We start from the raw sequence: 11,887 nt of genomic DNA, 5'->3' as shown, positions 1-11,887 counted from the left end.
AAATACTCTGCAGTTTATCCCGATGCTAGCATAAAAATGTGGCAAACAAATCTACCCTTGCGGAAATCAGCCCAAACAAATCCATTTGCAAAGACCCATTGCAGGGTTGTTGTTTTTTAATTCAGTGTTACTAGACCAAGCAATGATACCTCGCTCATCTTAATTATAATTTCAATTATGCCAAAGTAGGATAAAGCCAGAATTCAGACAACAGTAAAGGGAAATAAATGAATTCACTTGATAATTTTTCAATTTTCTGCATTTTTACATATAGTTGAGATAAATGCTTTTCCGTGCACATTAACGCTAAAGGTAAGTGATTATATTAGTTTTACCAATGATGAAAAATACAAACATTTAAAACTTCCTAAAGTCAGATCATCTTATGTTATATACATTATATTAATAAATAATTTTTTAAAAATTAAATACTGTGTTTTCTAACATATAAAACTAAATTTATCTGGTTTCCAACATTTCCTAGAAACATATTTTAGGTGAAAATACTTTATACTAGTACTTTACTCACATAATAATTCTAAGCACAAGTACTTTTATTTTTACTTTTCCCTTACCATATTTGAACCTATGTCAAGGTAGAAAAAAATTGATTTCATATAAATCTAGGGAAATCATACTTTGGAGAGTAACTGTTTTTACTGAGCAACATCATAGACACATGCCAAAAGCAAACAAACCATGTTTTTTTTCTTAACTGCACGGTTTCTTTTCCACATTCAGTTGAAATGAGTTTATGGTGCAATACCTCAATGTCACTTAAGATTACTTCAACTCTGAATCCCCAGAGAGTATTGAGCATGCTAATAGTAAATAGAGAAAGTGGGAAAAAAAGAAAAAGAAAGGCACTCAAACAAATAAACCAAAACAAAACAAAACTGTACAGCCTGTATAGATAGGACGGAAAAGGAAAGATGAAAGCTGCATCAAGAAGTTTTGAAAAAATAGTCTGTGCTTTTTTCTCTAAGGTTCCTTTTTCTTCAACTCATTCAAACCAGCCTGGAAATAGGTTCTTGTGGTGTCACAGGAAAAGCCTTTCAGCTGCGCACATGTAGGAAGACGTAAGCGGTAGTGGCAAGATTTCCCAGAGTGCTCTCGCAAAGGCTGACACGCTGGAGGAGGCGCTCCCCTAGCACTCAGCTGGTAGGCCCTGCTCACTGACCCAGGTGCGCCATGCCCCATGTCTCATTCACAACCAGGTGGTTCAGCTCCGTCTTGCTGCAGAAGTATAGCTTCTGGGATCACAGGCCTGCACTTATCGCCCCCAAGCCCAGGAGGAGAGCGAGGACCAGAGATGCTGGGCCATTATCCTGGCATGCTAGACTCCAGTAGTCTAGTTTAGTCTCTGTTCCCGTCTGGCCCATGATTGGTACTGCACTTTAGTCCTGGCTAGTGTTGGTCAGTTGGGAGAGCATCATCCCATGCACCAAAAGGTTGAGGTTGCCGGTTTGACTTCTGGTTAAGCCACATACCCAGGTTGCAGGTTTGATTCCAGTTGGGGTGTATATGAGAGGCAACCTCTCTCTCTCTCTCTCTCGCTCTCTCTCTCTGTCTCTTCCTCTCCTCTCTCTCTTTCCCTCTCTAAAAAACAAAATAAATAGCCCTAACCGGTTTGACTCAGTGGATAGAGCATCAGCCTGTGGACTCAAGGGTTCAAGGTTCGATTCCGGTCAAGGGCATGTATCTTGGTTGCGGGCACATCCCCAGTAGGGAGTGTGCAGGAGACAGCTGATTGATGTTTCTCTCTCATGGATGTTTCTAACTCTCTATCCCTCTCCCTTCCTCTCTGTAAAAAATCAATAAAATATATTTTAAAATAAATAAATAAATAAAAAGCATTAGAAAATAAACAAAAAAAGAGACTGGGATCTTTGTTAAGCTTCCTGATATTTTCCTAGGCTTGGGAGAGAACAGGCTTTTTTTCAAACTATCCAATCTCTTTCCTGGCTTTTCTCAGGCTTATTCTATTCAATCTTTTCCCTAGGGTAGCCTCCTCCCATTTAGGGTTGCCATCTTGCCTTCTACTGCGCATGAACTCAGTCAAAGAACTTCCCACTGTGCTATCTTCTCCACCCACCTCCCCATTAGTGAAGTGGACTCCTTGGGGAAACTATTAAAGTTTAATCAGGCTTAATCAGATATCTGTTTCTGATTGCTTCACTCCCTCCCTATTGGTTAATATAAAACTAACTACATGCAATAATATAACAGCCCACAAAAATCTGATTTTCTTCTTAACCAAATTTCTCATTTTATATTTTTTAAAATTTTGTTTTATTGCTTAAAGTATTACAAAGAGTATTACATATGTCTCCTTCCCCCCACCCTTGACATTCCTCTGCATGAAATTCTTCAACTATCTCCCCTCTTTCTATAAATTTGCTTACATTTACAAACGGTTATAAAACCAACCTTGTCCATCTACATTTATTATTCCAGTCTTTTTCTGCTCATTCAGTATTTCTGTAACCTCCTATAGTTTCCAACAGCTCAAACTTTTAGTCTAAATCAGTATTTTCTCTTTAAACTAATTATGTTTGTGTCTCTGAAGAAAAAGTAAATAAAAATTGGAAGTCTCAGAATTTCCTTCACCCAATATGGAAAAAAAATTAGTTAAAAAAATAAACAACACTAAAGAGAAATGGAAAATATTTTTATATTTTTATCTATACAAACAACCACCAAAGGGGAAAAATGGTGTAAAGTATCATTTACTTAACTTCAAAAACTGAGGTCAAAGAAATGAGAAAATGATTTTGGATTAGAAGAGAGAACCAGAAATATATCATCCCTACATGAATTGACTCCTCAGAATCTGTACTGTTGAGATAACTAAATCTTTGAAGTTTCAGAAATATGACAAATTTTCAGCTAAGTCAATTAGATGGAAGTCTGTATATGCTTGACTATTGAAACTGACTAATGGGGAGAAAACAGTCAGATAAAGAGTTTGATTCTCTAAGAAGAAATTGAAAAAATCTTGGCAAAGCAATCCACACATAAGGGCATGGTATATAACAGAGAAATTTGTGGCATCCACCTTTGGAGTCCAGATAAGGTAACAAAACCTGAACACATTTTCACTGAACAAATCTTTCCCACCTTACCAAGTCTTTTAGCTAAAGAAATGTCAGAGAACACAAAATTTCTGGCCCTCATAATGTATTTGACAGGGAAATTGAACTGCTCTGAGATATAAATGGAAAGAGAATAAAATGATTATGAAAAGTTATATATGGACAGACATTCCCAAGCACAAACAAGATGAAGGATATAAAGTTGAAAATATTAAAAAACAAACAAACACAAAACTATACAGCATGAAAGAAAACACAAAAACAAAAGATACACATGCGCGCGCATAGACACACACACACACACACACACACACACACAAACCATTATAACAGGAAAATTTAAAGAATCTCCCAAAATGATGTAGATCAATGAAATAAAAGCATAAGGTCTTAAAGATGACATGATACAATGAAATAGTAAAATCCCAAACTTAAGAAAACATATTGAAAACCAAGGGACACTAAAGAGTTAATAAATTAATTAGAAATAGCAAAAATTAGTACAACAGTACAGAAAAATAAATTATTCTAAAACGTGCTTTTAAACCATAGTGAATAACAATGGAAAAAGACAAATCGATTTAGCAGTTATACATAAATAAATATATATTGAAGACAAAGAAAATTCAACAATAAATATAACCCATATTTCTGAAGCAGAAGAGTCAACAGATGGCAAAGAAGATTCATTCAATAATATTATTCAAAGAAATTTCCACTGTATTAGGGAATGAACTTAAAAATGAACTTTTGATAATATGAAGCACTCTGTTCCAGAGACATTTGATACAGAATATTTAGTACATGATTTATTGTATGTTATTGTTAGTCAACTATAAAGAAATCATTGAGCAAAATAGAAAAAAGAACCCTCTATATCACAGAGATTTTATTCTTTAGAATATGGCATGAAACATGCCAAGTTGGTGGCAGAATTAGTTCTAGATTATTTGAACAAGGTATTTTTTAAGTTCTTCTTGGAACTTGTTTGTATTTCTAAAATTTATGAAGAAAAATTTACATGACTTAGCATTCAATTTTACTAATTCCCCCATCAACCAAACTTTTGTTTCTCCCAAGATTACCTTTCTATTTACTTACAGCAAATATGCCAAAACAAATTATTAAATATCTATATAGAATTCCCAAAATTCTACAGGGAGAAAAGAATGTCACTTTGAAAATGTTTACTTTAGCACTGGCTGGTGTGGCTCTGTTGCTTGGGTGTCATCCCATGCACCAAAAGATTGCTGGTTCGATTCCTGGTCAGGGCACATGCCCAGGTTTCAGGTTCAATCCCTAGGAGGGGGCGTACAGGAGGCAGCTGATCAATGTTCTGCTCTCACAATGATATTTCTCTCTCTCTCTCCTCTCCCTTCCTCTCTCTCTAAAAAATCAATAAAATATACATTTTTAAATGTGTACATTAAAAATAGTTACAAGAATAAATTGTAGAGTAAAACAATTATCTGCCTTTAGATATAGTAGGAAGGCAATTTCAGTACATGGAATGTGTAGTCAGACAGATTCTGGTTCTCACCCAGACTTTCCTGTCTAGTACGTAGAAGACTTTAAGAAATTCACTTCAACATCCCATTCTTTGGTTTCCCTAGCTACATAACTGAGATAATAATGTCTGCTTGGTAAGATTAAAGTGACATGAAGTATACACTGGGCTTCATATTCTTCCTATAATAACCGCAGGATGCAAGTTAGTTCCTATTTCTATTTTCATTTCCCATTTACTCTTCTTTCATTTTATAAGTTAAAACAATCTGGAAAATGATTTAGACTACAGTGGTGCAGAATACTGCACACACATTAGAGTCACTAGGGAGGATTTTTAAAAATACAGATGCCTGAATTCCATCAGTAGGGATTCTTAAATAATTGGTCTCAGGAGAAAATGAAGCCTCCATTTTTTTAACCTCCTTAGGTGATACTTATGTACAACCATGTTTGAGACCTACTTATTTAGAAACACTTGAAATGTTAATGTCTGATATTGTTTTTAATTCATTAAAATCCTTTCATTTACTTTTAGTTGAGTTGTGTTTGCCCTATAAAACATCCACTATGAATCAAATGCAAATTTTTGTCAATCTTAGTTCCTAAATACTTCTCGAGTTCATCGTCTACTCATTTCCTTTCATATTTGCAGTCTGGCCTTCATCATCTTCCACCTGGGTTATTAAATCCTTTCCCGACTGCTTCTTTCTTACAATGATTGCTCTTCTCAAATATCTTTTTCTGGCCAGTAATAGAATCTCACTCATCTACTAAATCTCTTCAATGCTTACTTATCATGCAAGACGAAGCACACGCTCTGTGCCTTGTCCTTCAATAGTCCTCCACCACTTTTCTCCTGCTTAACAATGAACATCGCCTCTTGCCACTTCCACTATAGAATCTGCTTTCAAGTACCATCAAGTTGTACTGTCATAACACTACATGAAATGTTGCATAACTTTGCTTATTTCATGCTGCTTCTTCTCCTTGAAATGTCCTTTCTTTCTTTTCTGGGATCATTCTTTGAGAATATCTCAGAAATTCAGTACTCCTGAAATACTGCTGAGTCCTTGTGCAGGAAAAGAACACCTGCCCTATGTTCTTAAAACTCTCATTGCCTTAACTACTCTATTCAATTTATTATTAGATAATAAGTTCCTCAGTGAAGCTAGAGTGTATAACCTATATTTATATTTCAAAAGGTTAGCATATTACCTGTGGTGATCAGTAAATATGAATTGATTAAATTGGTCCAAGGAGCAGAAAAATATATCAGTAGAGACTTCGTACTTTTTAGAGTAGAAAAATCCTTTATTCTAAGTGGAAATTAAGACCATTTTTTACTGATTTTTAAAGAATATTTTAGTGTTACTTATAGCTAAAAATAACTTTAGGATTAAAACATATGGTGATGGAAATGTTGTACTGTGCATTTTATGGGGTCATGATTTGTATCTTGGAATAAATGGAATATATAAAGGGGATTCCCACCCATTTAAATTTTGCAAGTCACACACTGTAGCCTAGGGTAACTCTAATAAATATACTAATATGTTCAGGCAGTAACTTTTAAAACTCTGTTATTTCCTTATGCTTATATATTAATAAGAAAATATTTCAAAATAAGTCAATTTTTAAATTGGCAGAATTTAAGGTATCTTTTTAAAACCTTTATTCTTCAAATCTTTTTTTACTCTAATGGTTTTCACCAAGGATACCCCATTTAACTCTTTATCACTTATAAAAATGTAGCCAATTTCTCTTCAAAATATTTTTGTTTCATTACTTTAATCATGAGAAATAAATTTGTAAAATGACAAATGTTCAGAAAGCAGAAATAAAAAAAAATAAGCAGATTTTTAAATGGCCAACTAGACAGACTAGTTCACATAACTGACTTACACGTATGTTGTGACAGATATATGCATAGTATTCAGTTTTCTTCTTGAATAGAACTTTTGACTTTGCCCTCCCCAGCAGCCTGCTGACCTACCTTGATGAGACCTTGAGTTCACCTCATACAATAAATAGCCAAGCATCACAAGGAAAAAAGAAATCTAAGAAGTATCCCACAAGCATGAACTTGATAGGATTATGTCAGAAATGACAAATCAACAGATTTTAACAATTGGAGGCTGTGTTCTAGACCTTATTAAGGTGATAATTAATCCTTAATTTCAGATTGTTACATTTGCAAGCAGCACACACACTCTGAGATCACACACATACGCCAAGTCTAAAATATGACTCGGGTGGTTCAAGATGATGACCTGTTCAAGGCATCTAGCGTTTCCACTGTGAGATAAGTATTATCACCACTCACCCTGTCCAGGCAGAGGATGAATACTTGACACTGAAGACCTATAACTACCTGGAAAAATTCTAAATGCTGTCAGCGCATTTTTCAGGCTGTAAATATCTTCTTAATTCTGGTACTGATTACTCGATAGTTTACCTATATCTTTTATGGTTGTAAAATGGGGAAATCATTTTGATAGTACATCAGATACTTTGCCTCCAGTGTACATAAGAAAGATATTGGAAATATAGCTGCCCATTTCCTTAGAATCCAGTTTTATATTCAACAACCCAGTTTGAACAACTATTTTTTAAATGTCCTTTATCATAGTATAATAAACTCTTTTTATTTTGAACTAGTGCTTAGTACTTTCTGTTCCCAAATTGCCACAAAGATATATCAATAGAGACTAATTTAATTTTTGACTTCAGATTATCCATGAACCAGTCACACTTTTTCCATTTTAAAGTCATTTTTATTTTTCAATCACATTTCACATACATTATTATATTAGTTTCAAGTGCATACTCCAGTGATTAGACATTACAGAATTTACTAAGTGATAATCCCGATAAATCTTCTACCCATCTGACACCATACATAGTTATGAGAATATTTTTTACTATATTTCCTATGCTGTACTTTATATTACCATGACTATTCTGTAACAACCAAGTTGTACTTCTTAATCCCTTCACTTTTTTGACCTATTCCCTTAACCCCTCTCTGATCTGGCAACACTCAACATGTTCTCTGTATCATGAGTCTGTTTCTGTCTGTTTGTTCATTTATTTTATCTTTTTAATTATTGATAGATACTTATTCATTGCCATTTTATTGTTCATATTTCTAATTATTTTTCTTCTTAAAGATCCATTAACATTTCATATGATACTGGTTTAGTGGTGGTGTACTCTGTTAGCTTTTTCTTGTCTGGGAAGCTCTTTATCTGTCCTTTGATTTTAAATGATATCTTTGCAGGGTGGAGCAATCTTGGTTGTAGATCCTTGCTTTTCATCACTTTTAATATTTCTTGCCACTCCCTCTGGCTTGCAAAGTTTCTGTTGAGAAATCAGATAACAGTCTTATTGGAGCTTCCTTATAAGTAACCCACTGTTTTTCTCTAGCTGCCTTTAAGATTCTCTCTTTGTCATTAACTTTGGGTTCATTTATTTGGAACTCTATGCACTTCTTGGATTTGTCTGTCTATTTCCTTCACCAAGTAAGAGAAATTTTCTATTTTTCAAATAGGTTTTCAATATCTTGTTCTCTCACTTCTCCTTCTGGGGCCGTCATGATGCAAATGTTAGGATGCTTGAAGTTGTCCCAGAGCCTCTTGCACTATCCTCATGTTTTTGTATTCTTTCTTCTTTTTGCTGTTCCGATTGGGTGCTTTTTGCTCCCATATAGGTAAAATCATTGATTTGATTCTCAGCTTCATCTGCTCTACTGTTGACTCCCTGTAAATTATTTTTCATTTTAGTTAGTTTATCCTTCGTTTATGACCTGTCCTTTCTTATGCCGTTGACATTCTCACTAAGTTCATTGAGCATCCTTATAAGCAGAGTTTTGAACTCTGCGTCTGCGAGATTGCTTGTCACAATATTGTTTAGTTCTTCCTTTGTTTTGTTCTGTTCTTTTATTTGCAACATGTTCCTTTGTCTTCTCATTTTGGCAGCCTCCCTGTGTTTGTTTCCATGCAATAAATAAGCCTGCTCTGTCTCCCAAGCTTGGTAGAGTGGCCTAATGTATTCTGTAGGGTCCAGCGGCATAGCTCCTAGATGGCCCAAGCTGGACACTCAGTTGTGCCCTCCATGTGTGCACCCTCTTTGTGTAGCTGATCTTTGATTACTATTGACATGTAAATGGAAGGGATGTATCCATATACTATCAGCTGCAAGGACCAAACTCTAACCTCCAACCACTGTGGAGGATCAGATGCCCGGGGTGTACCCCAAAGAGTAGGGTATACTTCAGTGGGGCTCTGATTACCGCTGAGTCCGCCCCTTCAGTGTTTCACTTGTGGAGCTAGTTTGGCAGGGATGCTTCAAAGTGGCCTGAAATTGTCCATTGGGTGTGTTTGCTTTGGGGCTTCCCAGGAGGTGTAGGCCAAGGTCAGCCACCACTTATGTTCTGCCTGGGGCCACCCAACATGAGCTACAAAGCATCTGAAAATAGGTGCTGCTTATGCTGCGTTTAGAGGTGCCCAGGCAAGACCAAGCTGGAACCACAGCCAACCGTGGCTAGTGCCAGGTCCGTGGACACTTAGCAAGAGGTGCAGGGGATGCTGAGGGCAGGTGCTGCTTGTTTGAGAGACTTTTGGAAAATCTGAAGCATGAGCCACTTACTGCCCTCTTGTAGGGGAAAGCCACTAAAAATAGCTCAAGTGGGCCTGATATTTGGGTGGGACAGGGCCTCAAAGAATCATTAGGATAGGGTAAACAGTGTGAGCCAGGTTGATGGAGTCTCAGATTTGGCACCTGCCTGCAGGCTTTGTGGAGAGAGGGCTCATCAAAAGAACAATGGCCTCTGCCAGCACTTCTGTCTGGGAGAAAGCTGCCCACGAGCCTTTGCCCTGATGCCATATAATTCATTTCCTCCCTGTATGTCCCCCTGCCTTTCAAACTGCTGCCCCAGTGCTGGAACTCAGAGTAAGTGAGTCCAAGTAAGGCCATGTGTGGATCCTTTAAGAACGCCCTAGGACTCCGGAAGCCCTCTGTATCACTTAGCCACAATCACACTGGTTTTTACAGCCAGGAGTTATGGGGATATTTCTTCCTATCACCTGAACTGTGGGCAAGGAGGCCTGGCATAAGGCTGTAACCCCTCACTCCTCAGGGGAGACCTCCACAGCCAAGATATCCCTCCCAATTTTTATCTGCCACAAGTGGAACCAGCCTGTTCAGTGTCTCTGTGGTTTCTTCTTTAATTTCCTAGTTGTAGGACTTCTATTCCATCAGATTTCAGGTAGTTCTGAATGATAGTGGTTCTGTAGTTTATTTGTAATTTTGATGTGGTTGTGGAAAGAGGTGACTCCTGCAGGTACCTACCTACCATCTTGCCTGGAAGTCAGGAACTGATCACATTTGAAACCACTTTGTCATTTTTACCAGTGTCCTTCTCAAAGTTTATCATTCTCTTAGAAAATCTTAGATTTTCCACCACATTTGTAAACCAGATGAACAGTAATAGTAAAACTACCTCAGTGAAAGTACAGTTTTAACTAAAATATTCAGGAAAGACCACTTCGATCTATATTTGACTTACAATCTATTTTAATAATATAATTTGATATCTGGACTAAGATATAGACACAAAACTTTTATTACATGTAATAAACTAAAAAATTTTATATGTCCCTAAAGAGACATGACCAAGTAAATCATGATGCATTCTTATTATGAAAGGTACTAGAGGCCCGGTGCACAAAAATTTGTGCACTCGGGTGGGTCCCTCAGCCCACCCTGTGCCCTCTCGCAATCTGGGGCCCCTTGGGGGCCCCTTCCCCTGGCTGCTGGCACCAGTTTTCCTCCGGTGCCCGGAACCCAGGCCTCCGCTGTTCGCTGGGAGGGGCCCACACGGTGGGCGAGGGGCTTAGCTCTTTTAAAAATACTTCTGAATGTTTGGTAAATAACCCTGTAGGAATCTACTTTCTGAAACATGCTGGTTGTTAAGGGCTGATTTGGGTAATCAACAAAATGTATGTTAAAATCCTAATCCCCAGAACCTCAGAATGTACCTGTATATGGAGAGAAGATCTTTAAAGAGGGGATTACATTAAATTGTGGCAGTTCCAGTGGGACCCTTAGCCCATCTCACTGAAGTCCTTATAAGAAGAGGAATGTTGGGGTCCAGCCCCAGCAGGTCCAGGGGTTCCCAAAGAAGGAATGACACAGAGGCAGCATTCAGGTTATCATCATAGCCAGGTTCTCTTTTTATTGTCCTGTTACATCTATATTTATACTGTTTGATCCTATAAACATGCCTCTATAAGCTTTTTTTTTTTTTGCATCGGGTCCATTTATTGGGGGGTCAGTCAAAGGGGGAGCTGGCTAGGGTGTGGTAGGACAGCAGCTTGTCTGGCCCCCGAGAAACCCAACTTAAGTCCAGAGCCTCGAGGGCTTAGAAGCCAAAGTCTTCCTCCACCTTTATCTGCACGGGGGCCAGCTCCAGAGTCAGCGGGACTCCTGCCCAGTGCCCTTCCTATGGCACTCGCCACCTCTTCCAACTGCTGGGCCCCTTGCCAGGGGCCGGGCTGCTGGCTTCTGTGGGCGCTGGCGTCCTCCTGGGCGGGGACAGCCCCTCTTTCTCTGGAGGCTCGTTCTCAGCGTTGCCTGGGTTGGGGGCGTCTCTGCCCTGGCTGCCCTCGTCCTCCAGTAAGATGGTGAACTGGCTGGCCCGGTAGTTGTCACCGTAGGAGTCCAGCACCTTCATGAGGAACCTCCGCTCCTGCTGGAGTCTCCGTGTTATCCTCTGTATCTGATGGAGCCTGTTCAGGACCCGCTCCTTCGCCTGCTCAATCTCCTTGCAGCGCCAATCCAGCGCCTGGTACTTCCTGCGATTGAGTTCCTGTTGGCGCTGCCCTTACTGGCCTCAGGCTGCCTCCTCCTCTTCGTCTCACTCCTGGAGGCTGGAGCTGCCCAGACCCCCAGACACGAACTCCACTTCGGTCTCAAGCTCGCTCTCCAGGATGTGACCACCTTCAGCAGAGGCAGCGCCAGCTCCCAGCCGGGAGGTGCTGAGAACTCCTCAAAGCCCACAGCTGCCATGGACCCCTCTCTCTGCTCCAGCTCCATTTCTCCCTGGCTCCCGACGCAGAACTTCTAACCTTGCAAGCCTCTAGTTTAAAGTGGCTTGCGAAACTACAGCCCATCCGATTTCACAGCCAGGCACCCAGGCCCTGGACGCTAAGCCTCCTGGGAGTTGTAGTTCTCTATTTCCGGCTTGCCTCCCTCACCCCACCCCCACCCCAGTCCCAACTGAA

At 39.0% G+C, this 11,887-nt stretch overlaps 1 pseudogene; it reads right to left on the bottom strand.

The window, feature by feature from the left end:
- Positions 1–10,935: 10,935 nt before the first annotated feature.
- Positions 10,936–11,672, bottom strand: LOC132226605 (TCF3 fusion partner-like; annotated as a pseudogene).
- Between the last annotated feature and the right edge of the window lie 215 nt (positions 11,673–11,887).

This window comes from Myotis daubentonii, chromosome 1 (genome assembly GCF_963259705.1).
Source record: "Myotis daubentonii chromosome 1, mMyoDau2.1, whole genome shotgun sequence".
In the NCBI taxonomy this organism is placed as follows: domain Eukaryota; kingdom Metazoa; phylum Chordata; class Mammalia; order Chiroptera; family Vespertilionidae; genus Myotis; species Myotis daubentonii.
This window is presented reverse-complemented; position numbering and strand designations above follow the sequence as displayed.